The sequence below is a fragment of the Furipterus horrens genome, unplaced genomic scaffold (genome assembly GCF_987537825.1).
Source record: "Furipterus horrens unplaced genomic scaffold, mFurHor1.1.pri manual_scaffold_17, whole genome shotgun sequence".
Lineage (NCBI taxonomy): Eukaryota > Metazoa > Chordata > Mammalia > Chiroptera > Furipteridae > Furipterus > Furipterus horrens.
In genome coordinates this window covers 113607012-113620523 of record NW_028327187.1, presented here as the reverse complement: position 1 = coordinate 113620523, position 13512 = coordinate 113607012, and the positions used below count along the sequence as shown (strand labels likewise).

The window sequence follows — 13512 nt, the reverse complement described above, 5'->3', positions numbered from 1 at the left end:
ACAATGGTTATCAAGGGAACCTGAACACGAGCAGGTAGGTTACAACGTGGGTCTTCCACAAGACATAGTATGTGATATTCAAGGTTACGTAGAGATGGTGTTCCTCATACTTCTGTTAACCAATTTGTAGGGGAGGACACTACCCGTAGTCAGGAAATGGCTGCTGTGGGCCTATTCACAGCACAGACCACTGGATCCTGACATATGGAGGTGAGCAATGATGGTGTATCTCTCATTTACTGTTGCCACATTTTTAACAGGTGTTCAGGTAATAGTCTTGAATGTTACTTTTAAATCTTAGACACAGGAGGAATAATGCTGACTGTTGTGGGTCTATATCATATATTTGGTAATTGCTATGAAGTTTGCACATTGGTACTAAGTATTTTATTTTCAGGTGTCCAGACAGGATCTGTTGAGTCTCCTAACAAAGTGTTTGACATGATTCAATGTAAGGACTGAGGTTGTGTTGTGATTTTAGTGAAAGGTATAAATAGCAGTTGTTCTGGTGCCACAGGTTGTGACCTAAACACATTTGTCCCTAGCGTTTCTTCAGAGACTTAACAATGGTCGTCAAGGCAACCTGAATATGACCAGGTAGGTTACAAAATGGGTCTTCCACAGGGCATATTATGTGATATTCAAAATGAAGTGGAGTTGATGTTTTAACACTTCTGTTAAACTTTGTAGGGGAAGACACTAGTGGAAGTCAGGTAAGTGCTGCTGTGGGCCTAATCACAGCACAGGCCATTGGATCCTTATATGTGGAGGTGAGTAATGATGGTGTGCCTCATATTTATTGTTGCCACTTTTTTTGCAGGTGCTCAAGTAGTAGTCTTGAGTGTTACTTTTAAATTGTAGTCATAGGATGTTTAATGCTGACTCTTGTGGGCCTATGATATACTTGGTAATTGTCATGGAGTGTGCACATTGGTACCTAGTATCCTCTTTTCAGGTGTCCAGACAGGATCTGCTGTTTCCTGAAAAAGTGTTCAACTTGATTCAATGTATGTACTGAGGTTATGTGTTGTGATTGTAGTGAAAGGTATGAACAGCAGGTGTTCTGGTGCCACAAGTTGTGACCTAAACACATTTGTCTCTAGTGTTCCTTCAAAGATTTAACAATGGTCGTCAAGGCAACCTGAACAAGAGCAGGTAGGTTACAAAATGGGTCTTCCACAGGACACATCATGTGATAATCAAGGTTAAGTGGAGATGATGTTTTAACACTTCTGTTAACCAATTTGTTAGGAAGGACACTACCGGTAGTCAGGAAATGGATGCTGTGGGCCTTTTCACAGCACAGACCACGGGATCCTGATATACGGAGGTGAGCAATGATGGTGTGTGTCACATTTACTGTTGCCACATTTTGTTGCAGGTATTTAGGTAATAGTTTTGAGTGTTACTTTTAAATCTTAGACACAGGATGTTTGATGCTGTCTGTTCTGGGTCTATCATATGTTGGTAATGGCCATGGAATTTGAAGATTTGTACTACATTCCCTCATTTTATGAGATGTACATATAAGAGATGACTTGTCTCCTAGAAAGTGTGGACATTATTAAACATAAGTATCAAAGTGTATGGTGTTTCACTGCAGTGAAAATATTGATCAGCATGTGTTCTGGTAGAACAACTTGGGATGCTAATTACATGCCCCTGTACTGCTTCTTCAGAGTCGTTTCGAGATCACAAGACTTAAAGGTGTTTGTCAAGAGAAGCTGGGTATGACCAGGTAGGTTACAAAGTAGGTCAACCTCAGGGCACATTATGTGATATTCAAGGTTAAGTGAAGATGATATTCTGAATAGTTATCTTCCCACATTGATAGGAGAGGAATGTACTGATTCTCAGTTAACTGCTGCCATGGGTCTTAACACGGCATCCATCATCAGATCCTGGTAGATTGAGGTGAGCAGTTATGGTGTCCCTCACATTTGCTGTTGCCTATATTTTGTTCCAGATTTTCAGCTAATAATCTTGAGTGTTACTTTTAAAACTTAGACACTTCATGTTGAATGCTGATTGCTGTGGGTATATCATATATTCAGTAATTGTCGTGGAGTTTACACATTTCTACTAAGTGTCCTATTTTCAGGCGTGCAAAGCAACTCTGATGTTTCCCCTAAGAAACTGTTTGACGTGCTTCAATGTAAGTAGTGAGGTTGTGTGTTGTGATTGTGGAGAAAGGTATGCTTAGCATCTGTTGTGGTGCCACAAGTTGTGACCTAAACACATTTGTTTAGGTCACACATATAAAATGATGATGTTTTTACCAAAGATAGAGCTCATAAGAATTTGCTTATATCCAAGCAAGCAATGATGGCATTCTTAGACCACCATAGTTGCCAAGTTTATTTGCAGGCTTCCTTGTAAGCTGTGTTGACCAACCATTGCAGTGATCCGGGGAATTTTGCCAATAGCCTGCCATACTATGAAGGCATCTCTAACTTAGGCATCTGCCTTGGGAATTTGCAGGTATCCAGGTAAGAGTTAATAGTGTCCCTGTTCAAGATAATGACCTTGGGATTTTGCAGCTATCACAGCCTGAGATGACATGTCCCTACTGTGATCTCTTTTTTTTTTTCATTTTGCTGATTTTTTTTTTTTTAGCTGAGCTTTTTTAATTTGGTGTAGTCCCATTTGTTGATTCTTTTTTTTTTTTTTTTTATATCCCTTGCCCTGGGTGATATATCGGCATTGCCGCATGAGATATCTAAAATTCTCCTGCCTATGTTTTCCTCTGGGACTTTTATGATGTCACAACTTATATTTAAGTCTTTGATCCATCTTGAATTTATTCTGGTGTGTGGTGTAAGTTGGTGATCTAGTTTCATTTTTTTTTTCCATGTACCTGTCCAGTTCTTCCAGAAGCATTTATTGAAGAGGCTATTTTTACTCCATTTTATCCTCCGCCCCCCTTTATCAAATATTAATTGATCATAGAGACCTGAGCTTATTTCTGGGCTCTCTATTCTGGTCCATTGATCTATGCGTCTGTTTGTATGCCAGTATCAGGTGGAGGGGAGAAAAGGGGGAAAAATTAAGACAACTGTAACAGCATAGTCAATCAAATATACTTAAGAAATAAAATGGTACAGCTTAGCGGCGCAACTCCATCCTGCTATGCTTGGTCTCCCAAGACACAGCACCTGACCACACAGGTTGTGCCCAACACAGGGATTCCAGGCTGCAGAAGCTGGGAGGAGGGCCAAATTCTGGCTCACACTGTGCTCACCAAACCATGTCACTTTAGACGAAGGGACACCTCAATTCAGCTTTAGTTTGGCTTTTGTGTTAGGGCCAGAGATCCCGCGTTGCCTGCCCCATAGCCTGCCACCTGAGTCAGGCCTTGCAAAACGGGCTATGGCCAGTGGTCACTGTGTCCCCGGGAACTGTGGCCTGCAGTCACACAGGACCTGGGCGACCACCTGTGCAGAAACAAAGAGGGTCTGCATCACTGGCCATGTACCCTGTAACCGATCACAAGGTTCCCCATTAACAGAGGCGACCAAGGCACAGCTGCCACATCCTGCTGAGAGCTAACTACACCCCTATTGTCCTTTCTCCTCTCCCTTAACCATTTCCCAGAAAGGACCATAAGTCTCCTGACAGCCATCTGTAATCAAGGGACATTGTTCTTTTGCAAACACCTATTTCCTGGATTCTGGAGCTGACCATCAGGGTGACCCAACCCCCTGAGGGTTTGCTCCATGCCCTTAAAAATCCCTCTAACCCCTTCCCTTGGTGCTGCAGTCTGCTCTGACTCAGCCACCTGTTTGAACATCCCTCAGTAAAGGCTTTGAACTGGTCCACTTGACTCTTCCCTTCTTCCAGGCACAAACCAAACATTTTGGTTTTATGAATCCCAAGCTCCTCAAATACATGGTACCCTTGTCACAGTTCATGTCTCTAAAATGGATCTCCACTCTCTGCTTCCTACAACCAGGACTCAGGAAAGGGCCATGCCCAGAGGGGATGTCACAAAGACTTCATCTGTGCCTAGTAGCCCTATGTTTTGGACATTGCTAGGGTCCTTATGGCCTCTGACCAGTCAGTCCCCTTACTGTCTGAATTTTAGCAAATGCACCCTTACCAGTTTGCTAATTCTGTTTCCTGGTTTCTCACTGTGGATTTGAGACTGTTGATTTCTTGTTTCAGCAACATCCGGGGCATAAAACACATAGAAGCATTTCCATTATTCACTGGCAGAAATAATTAGTTGCTGGAGGCTGCAAGACTATACCCAGCACGCCAGCCACCTAATCTATCATTATCTCAAGTGCCACCTTCCCTGGCGCCAGGAATTCTGTTAGGACCTTCATCATCTCCTCTGTCACCCTTTGGTACTTCTAGTCGTTTTTCTTTCCCTCAGGACTAGTTAAGACAGATGCTAATGTGTTGGTGAGGATTTGAAAATAACACTTTTCATAGCAGTGGTTTGAGCTAATGGTGTTTTTCATCTCAAAAATGTTTTACAAACATTAATTAAGCTGCTAGCTCCCTGGTGGGCTTAGGCCAAGAGAATGCTCATGCAGAGAGTTTCTGTTTTTACCTCAAGCCACAGAAAGTCAAGGAAACAGAAAGCCTGGGAGCTTCCCCCTAAAAGTTCTGTTCTTGAAGGAGGGCTTAACATACCTTTAGAACGTTTGTGATGCTTAGAAAATGAATTCTTTTGTGAAGCTTCATTAAATGACACCCCTTGGAATGCTTTGTTAAATGAAGTCTACCTAGTAAAAACCACCTGCCAAAAAGTATTTTCTGTTATTGTTATAAAAGAGGATATGTCTATTGAGTTAGTGCGATAGGAAAATAGAATACACTGCAAACCTAAATCAATTCAATAAGACAATACTTATTTGTCAATAGGAAGTGGGGCAGGGGAGGACCTAGCAGGTGTGAGTAAGAAGAAGGAAGGATATGAGAGAATAGGAGATCCCAAAAAGCTTCCATTTCCTCATTCAGATGCAGAAATCCAAACAGAAAAGCTTTAGAAGAAACACCTGGAAAAACAAACAGTATCTCCATATTCAAAATGCAGAAACACAGGCATAATCCGGTGGTGACATTCATTCATGGCCATTTTCATTTAAATCAATGGTGCTCAATCAGGGGACATGTTTACTCCCTAGAGAACATTTGACAATACCTGGAGATGAGACATTTTTGGTTGTTTCCACTTGGAGACAGGTGGAGTGATACTGACACCTAGTTTATGGAGGTCAGGGAGGCTGCTATAAATACCCTAAAATGCACACAACAGCTGCCATCACAAAGAATGATCCACCTACAAATAACCCACAGTGCCAAGGTTGAGGAACCCTGCTCTAAATCATTACTTTGTCAAAGAGGTGTTTCCAAATCCATCTGGAGGTGGTGATATGCCATTGATATGGTTGATCCCAACCCTACCCCACCTCCAACCCCAAGCAGGCTCCACGTGATGGTCTTTCTTACTATTTGCTCTAGGAGACCTTCATTAGGCCTGAGAACCCAATTCCCACATAGTCTAAACTCTGTGTTCCTAGCTGCTACACTGTTGATTCTCTCAGAAGGAAATGGCCATACTTTTATTTTGGAATGATCCAGGCTGCTTTTCGTTAGGAGAACATGCACATTGCTACCCAAATATATTGCCCAGTTCATTTCATTTGGGTAGGAACAAAGTCAAGTGCCAGATCAAGGAAAGACCCCTCTGCTGAAACCTCTGCAGCACCTCACGTTAACTTGTCTGTCCTGGGAGTGTTGGGGAAGGGGAGGCTTTGGATTCTTCTTTTGCTCCCTTGTCACAGAATCATCTGTTGACCTACTTCTGGCATTCTGCTTAAATGGTCAGGTGTTGGCGTCGAGAGACGATGCGCAAAGGGAGCACAAGGGGCAAAGGCAAAGAGGTAAACTGCATGAGCACAGAACCGCTTTCATTTACAAATTTTGCTACGAAGCAAAAATGGAGAGATGGTAATTTCGACCAAAATTACAGTCAAGTTTAAAAAGACCTGGGAACCTGATTCTGTTTATATTCCTCATTTCGTTAATCAAAATTTGTATGCTATCTATAATACAAAGACTGCCGGAACAAAATTCTGGTCTTTGATTTCAGTGAAGCAGGGAGATAGGTAATAAAATAGCTGTCTGAGACAGGAGGTAGAAGAGGGGTTAGGGATTGGGGGAGGGGAAGTGGGCAGATGCTGCTTCATGATTACAGAGTCTCTGTGCCATTCTAAGAATGTTTTGGCCTGATCAATAGGAAGTCTTTGATCCTGTCTTCTATTAGAGGAGCCTCTAGTGCCCCAGCAATGGGCCTGAATGAGTTTCTCTGCTGTGCTTCATTGTTGGCTGCCTGCAGCCTAAGGGAAGTGTGGCCTCAGCGCACACCCAGTGGGGGATGGATCAGGACCGCAGCCCATGCTGTGAATCACTTATGTTCCAGGCAGCAGGTTGTCTAGATGGAGCCCTGGCTGGTGTACTTCGGTGCTCACAGCATACCTATCACATGTAAAGCCCATAACCCCTCTTGCAAGCCTTTTATTATCTCCAGTTAACAAAAGGGAAAACTGGGCTTAAGTAAAATGCCGCAAAGCTCATGGCTCTTAAATGGTCAAGCTAGCTTCCAAAATCAGGTTTGAATGACCCCAATGCCACTGTTTTGTCGCCTGTAATGTGACAGGTTAAACTATTGTTCAGCAAGTAGTTTGTTTCCCACCCCACCAATCTCCCTGGAAGGAATCAGTCTTTGCCTGTTGACATGAACTTGGTGTGTGTCTTTTCTTGGCCATGGAATGTGGGTGTGAAGGACTAAGGGCCAGCTCTGAGCCCCAGCTTTGAGAGGCATCACGTGACTGTACTCATCTCTTCCAGGGGAAGGCCATGGCAGGAGGCGATTATAAGCCAAGAATGAGCAGCTCAGTCATTCCCAGCCTGAAGCAGAGCACCAACTGCCCACCCAGCCAACCTACAGACAGACCCAAGGTTACAAAATAAAGACTTGTATTTATAAGCTATTGAGGTTTGTGGTGATTTGTTATGGAACATTACTTTGGCAAGAGCTGTTTGGTATATTCCATGTTGTCTTAACAGAAGGAGTAATTGATCCTGCCTGGGGGAGATGGCAAAGGCTTCATACAGGAAGTAATATTTAAGCAAATTATTCTTAAAAACAATAAAATAATTTTTTAAATTACATTTTTGGAAAACATGCTTTATCTCTTTCCATTGTCAAATATTTGGAAAATAATGAAGGCCTTAAAAGGAAAGTAAAAGAGGTTACATCTGTTAATTTATTTATTTATTTTTTATTTAAGTATAGATGGTATACAATCTTATATTGGTTATATTAGTTTCAGGTGTACAATATTTGACATTATTATATCTTACAATGTGATCACCCCACTCCACTGTTATCCACCACATGTGACTGCGGGGCCACCCATTCTGCCACCTCTCGGCGCCACACCTCATCTCCGCCCCTCCTACACGTCTAGATAAATGTGGCGTCTTTTAATCCTTGGTTGTCAGACTTCCATATTGCTCGATTTTCTGATGGTTCTGGGTGATATTTGTTTTGAGGTGTAACTGTAATTTTTTCTGTAGTTGTGCAAAGAGGCAAAGCGTGTTGTTTACCTACACCTCCGTCTTGGCCGGAAGTCCCTCTCATGTGTCTTCTTGAATCCCAAAGGTCAGTGCTGCTTATCTTGAGTGGCCTCGTGTCACTTCATCTGAGATCCCAGTCTCCAAATAGAAGATTCCTCCTGAGCCTTTCTTTCTTATTTTCATTTCCTGTCAAACATATCTCCAGAATGCTGAAGAGGTGAACGTGCCATTAGTGTAGCTGTGTTGAGGAGCTTAGCAGCTCATCATCCTCACAGAGGCCTGGAAATTTGACTAAGCTCCCTGTGTTAATCTGCTCCAGCCGCCATAACAAAATACCATAGAGTGGCCCAAACAATAGAAATTTATTTTCTCCCAGTTCTGGAAGCTGATAGTCCTGGGTCAGGGGCCAGCATGGTCAGGTTTTGGTGAGAGCACTCTTCCTGGCTTGTAGTCAAGACGCCTCCTTCTATCCATCCTCACATGGCCTTCCTTCCGTGCATGTGCATGGAGAGAGCTCTTCCTCTTCTTATAAGGCCACAAATCCTGGAGTAAGGGCTGCACCCTTATGACCACATTTAACCTTAATTACCTCGTAAAGCCCCACCTCCAAATACAGTCATGTGGGGGATTAGGGTTTCAATATATGAATTTATGAGAGGCATATTTCAGTCCATACTGCTCTCTTTCAGTCCATAATGCTCCTCCAGATTCTATGCTGCATCCATTTTATAGAGTGGACACCAGCATCCATGCCTCTCCCAGTATGAAAAGCACCTTCCCCAACCCATGCGTTTGAGACCCATAGACCACATTCAGCTTTCATGTATATTTCATTTGGCCCATATTTTAAAAACAAGTTTAAATTAGTTATCAACATTTAAAGCTCAGAATATAAAGCTTTTCCTGGGGGGAAAAAAATCTGTAACAGACTGTATTTTAGTCTTCGTATTGACCTTGGGAGCTCAAAGTCAAGCTTGTGTTCAACAGTTAAATAAACAGGGCAGGACCTTATGGAATCTATTGGGGGAGCTGAATTGCTTCTGGACTTGTTTTATTTCCCACTTCTAATTTTTCTTCCCCTTTAATCAAAATTATCTTTAATCTTATTGCATCTTGTGGATATTTATAATCCACTTCAAGTTTAGGAGGAGATAAAACCAAATATATATATATATGTTTAAATATATATATATATATATATGGTTTAAATATATATATATATATTTAAATTGACCCTCAATACACGTTTACTGTGACAATGAATGAAGGAAAATGTGCCTGTGTATAAGTGCATTCTCAAAATGATCAAAGAGAATTCCTTATTGAATTAAAAAATATAGCATTTGAGAGGCAACTTAGTGTTTAACAAAATCTTGAAAAGAGCTAATATATAAAATGGAGGGGCATATAATTCATTCATTAGTCTGTATGACATTTCACAGTTTACAAAGCCCTTTCCCATATATTACCTCATCTATAGTTCATATGTGAACCATCAGGGAGAGGAGGGCTTGATGCTACAGCCAAGCTATAAAGATGCGCTGCAGCTCACATAAGCACATAGTCGCTTTATCCCAACTCTGACACAGGCCTGAAGGCACAGGCTCATGGGCAGTGCAAAGAGAAGAGTCAGGGCTGATAGAGACAGACGATCTCAGAACATTGGTCCAAGGCTGCTTCTTGGCATATATAAAACACTGTATCATTCAAGTTGTCCTCATATTAATGATCTCATTAGGGACTCACAGGCTAATGTTATTTCCTTTAACGAATGTGGAAATTAAAAGTTATGAATGACATGCCAAGTTCATTTGGGGGAAGCTGTGGAACTAAAGCCCTGGAGATCCGATCCCAAGCCCAGTTTCACTGTAGCAACCTGGTCAGGTAACAGTAATGCGGCTGCAAAAAAAAAGCTATAAAAAAACGATTCAAAGCTCCATGGTAGAACAGCCTTGTAAAGCCCAGTATTTTGCAAGACTTCTCAAAGACTTGAATGTACTACTGTCTATTGCCACGTTACAGGGGAAAATTTGGTATGTAACATGTTTCCAAACCTAAGACCACACAAGCCATTCCTTAGGGATGGTTCACACAACTAGTGTTCTTGAGGACAGGCTTTGAGAAACATTGTCCTACATTAGTCACGGGCTACCTCCAGTCATGAGGGACTTCGCAGCCCTGTGAACTGTTAATGGTCAAGGATATCTGGGGACACAGAACTAGAACAGAAGTTCACTTGAAATAAGAGTATTCTTCTGTGTTCATAGTCAGAGGCACTCTCTAGGGAAGGGTCATTGCTTCTCTACCCTATTAATGCCAGGCTTGGCCATATAACTTACTTTGGCCAATGAAATGAGAGTGGATCCAACTCGTGTGATTTCCAGTCAGAGGGTTTAGAGCTGGCATGTGGCATTCTATGTGCATTTCCCTCTGTCTTGATGACCAGCCACGATTCAGATAGAAAGCTCCATCAACCTGGGGCCTGGAGTGAGGACAACATGGAACAGAGGTGTCACCAACCAACAATTAGAAATAATCTTTTGCTGTTATAATCTACTAAGATTTGGGGGCATTTGTTATTGCAGCATAACCTATCCCATCCTGACCATTATAATCTACAGAACACTTATCATCACATAAGTAAGTATTGATGTGGTATTTCTTCTGCAAACACTTATTTATATGCAATATTTAAAGAGTCATTAGGACTGAGCAGAAGGTTCAGTGGTCCTAAATTTAGGTGATCTGTTTTTAATTTATTTGCCCTTGATAATGTCACTGAACTCTACTTTTTTAAAAAAGTACCTCACAAAGCTCATTTTACATGGTTGATGATATGTATGAAAGTATTTTAAAAACTGTAAAGTGCTAAACAAAGGTGAGACCTATACATCAACATGCTACCCTAGGCTGGATTTCAGAGCCCCTGCCTTGTCAATGAATAATAATGAACACAGTGACCTCCAGGTGGGGAAACAGGAAGTCAAATGCTTGTGACTCATGTCTATGGTTCCATTTAATTGTATTTTATGAATTTTATATGAGACTTCTAAATTAATGAATATTAAAATTTCTCCATCTCCTTTCAGGATGCATTGGGCTCTAAGTAAAACAAACCCTGGCTCACACAGACAAGGGTGTCTTTCATCTGACAAAACATCATGTCCAGAGGTCAGGCAGTTAATAGGTAAATACTCAGCCTCTCTGTAACTCTCATTTCCACTACTCTCAGCACCAGTTTCATTTTAAAGCTGAGGCCTCTTTGTGGTCACTAAGTGGCTGCGGGAAAACATCATGTCTAGCACCTTCTGTGGTCACAACAAGCAAGAGAGAGGAGATGCGAACACTTCATCTGCACAAGCATTGCGAGTCCTTCAATTTACCGAGAATGCATGCCAAGGACTAGTGGGAAAGGAGTCAGCTAGGAGCTCAGGTGGGGATAACGGAACAAAATTGAGGTTTGTTAGGAAGGAGGAAAGGAGAAGCAGACAAGAAACTCATGCTTTGCAAGGCAGCTCAACAGGAGAAAACCTAGCTCCTCGTGCATTTCTACAGACCTGTGAACTGTTTAATGTTCAGATTTGTAAACCTGATAATTGGGCATAAGTAAAATCTCCTAACACTCAGCTCTTACCATCTGTTGCTGACATAACAATTTTACATAATATGAAAAATGCCAGATGGAAGCCACACATTAACCATGTCCAAGATGTTTTATGCTCACAACATACACAGAATAAAAGAAATAACTTTGTTCCATACGCTGTTGAGCTCGTCGTTCTCCAGTTAAAATTCTGGCCACCGATGAAGAAGGACAAGCCCAGAGTCTCCTAATCACTTACATTCCCTTGGTGGTTAGAAAGCTACATGCACTGATGACCCCGGATTTCTATCCAGGACAGACTTAGAAGCTATAAATTGATTAGAACTTGGGGCTGGGAAGGGGAAGGCATATATATTGAAACTGTGTTTGCAAGGCCAATTCACAGTTTTTCACTTAGCATTTATATTATGGTAAATAAGAATAGTATAGTTTTCTAAAGATGTTTTTATTTTTACTATATATAAGATTGAGAAAATATCATTTGCTCATATCATTGAATGGGCAGTAAAGGAATAGCTGTTGTTTCGAAGCAAGGGTAATGGAAAATGTTCTAGGGGAAATATTTCTACCATAAACTTTCCACCAGCTGAAAGTACTTTATAAAGTACAGGGAACAATTCTACCATTTTTATTATAAAATGCTTCAAGCATATATTAATACAGAGAATTATATAATAGATACCTACATGCTCAAAACTCAAATGTTAACATTTTTACATGCTCCATCTCCTCTTTCCAATGCTTCCCTTTTCTCTTGCTCTAGAAATTAGCAGTATTTGGTATCAGCTCCTGCATATTTCATACTACCACCATAGGTGCATGTATCCATAATAAGACTGTCATTTTGAAAATGACATCATACGAGGTGTCATTCAGCAGCTTACCTTTTCGTTAGTTTTGATCAGTTTTGACCCTTGTTTGTCTAGTTCCCTCTGTTGAACTGCTCTATAATATCCCATTACTGAATAAAGTACAATTACTTGCCTGTTCTTCTGCTGAGGAACATTTAAGCTTTTTCCATTTTTCCCCATCACAACAACACTGCAGAGAATAATCTGGTGTGTTATTCCTTGTGCACATGTCAGAGAATTTCTCTAGGTTACAGATCCACAAAGGTAGAGGGAGAAATTCTAGTCCATCATCATTTATCAAGTAACCTCTACACCAACAATGTACGCAGGTTACTTTTTCTTCATTTTGCTGATCTGTTGGCTATGAGACGGCATTTTCCTGATAACTGGGGAAATAGAGCAACTTTTCACTTACTTGATATTCAGGTTTCCTCTTCTGTGAATTTGCTTCTTGGTATGTTTTGTCCATTTTGAGTTATTTGTCTTCTTTGCTGAACTGTAAATTTTTAACATATTTTTAGGTACTAACATTTGTTGATTGTATGCATTGCAAATATCTTCTTCCTGTCTATGATTTGTCTCTCAAACTTTAGGGAGTTCTGATATTGCATTTAAGTTTATAATTTTAGTGTAGTAACATTTGTCTATTTTTTTCTTAATTAAGGGTTTTGTTTTCTTGTGCTTGCCTATGGAATCCTCCAAAGATACAAGATTATAAAAGGTTTTCCTCCGGAAGTTTTCATGGTTTCTTTTTTTTAAATGTGTTCATTTGGGGGGGGGCAGACATCGATTTGTTGTTCCATTCATTTAAGCATTCACTGGTTGATTCTTTGTATGTGCCTTGACCAGGGATCAAACATGCAACCTTGGCTTATTGGGGCGATGCTACAACCAACTTAGCTACTCTGTCAGGGCTCATGGTTTCTTTAGACGTTGACATATTTTATCTGTCTGGAATTTACTTTTTTGGAAGTGTAGGATAGTGACTTGATTTTCCTTCCAAAAGGATAACTAATTTTTCCAGACTCATTTGTTGGCTAGTTCATACTCTCTGCACTGATTTTTAGGGTCATATCTGTCCTGCATTAAATCTTTATATATGTTTGGGTCTGTTTTGTCCAACTCGAATAGTGTGCTGTCAGCATTTGTATATCTTTTTAATAAATCTTGATATCTGGTAGAGCAACCTCTCTGGCTGTGGCTTAGCTATTGTGATAGTTAATTTTATGTGTCAACTTGACCAAGCTGTAGGGTGCCAGGATTCAACATTACAGTATTCCTGAATGTGTCTGTGAGGTGTTTCTGGATGAGATTAGCATTTGAATGAACAAATTTAGTGCAGTAGATTGCCCTCTGCATTGTGTGTGGCAACACCTAATCCACTGAGGGCCTAACCAGAACAAAAAGCAGAGGAAGGGAGGATTTGTTCAGTCTTCTGCCCTTGAACTTGGGTTCCCGCCATCA

At 40.9% G+C, this 13512-nt stretch overlaps 1 long non-coding RNA gene across 1 annotated transcript; it reads left to right on the top strand.

Annotated features, from left to right (window-relative positions):
* Nucleotides 1-1299: 1299 nt before the first annotated feature.
* LOC149991872 (uncharacterized) lies at nucleotides 1300-6980 on the top strand. Its single transcript, XR_016508595.1, has 4 exons — nucleotides 1300-1738; nucleotides 1835-2489; nucleotides 5840-5894; nucleotides 6862-6980. It is a non-coding gene; the product is annotated as an uncharacterized LOC149991872 (long non-coding RNA).
* Nucleotides 6981-13512: the final 6532 nt, after the last annotated feature.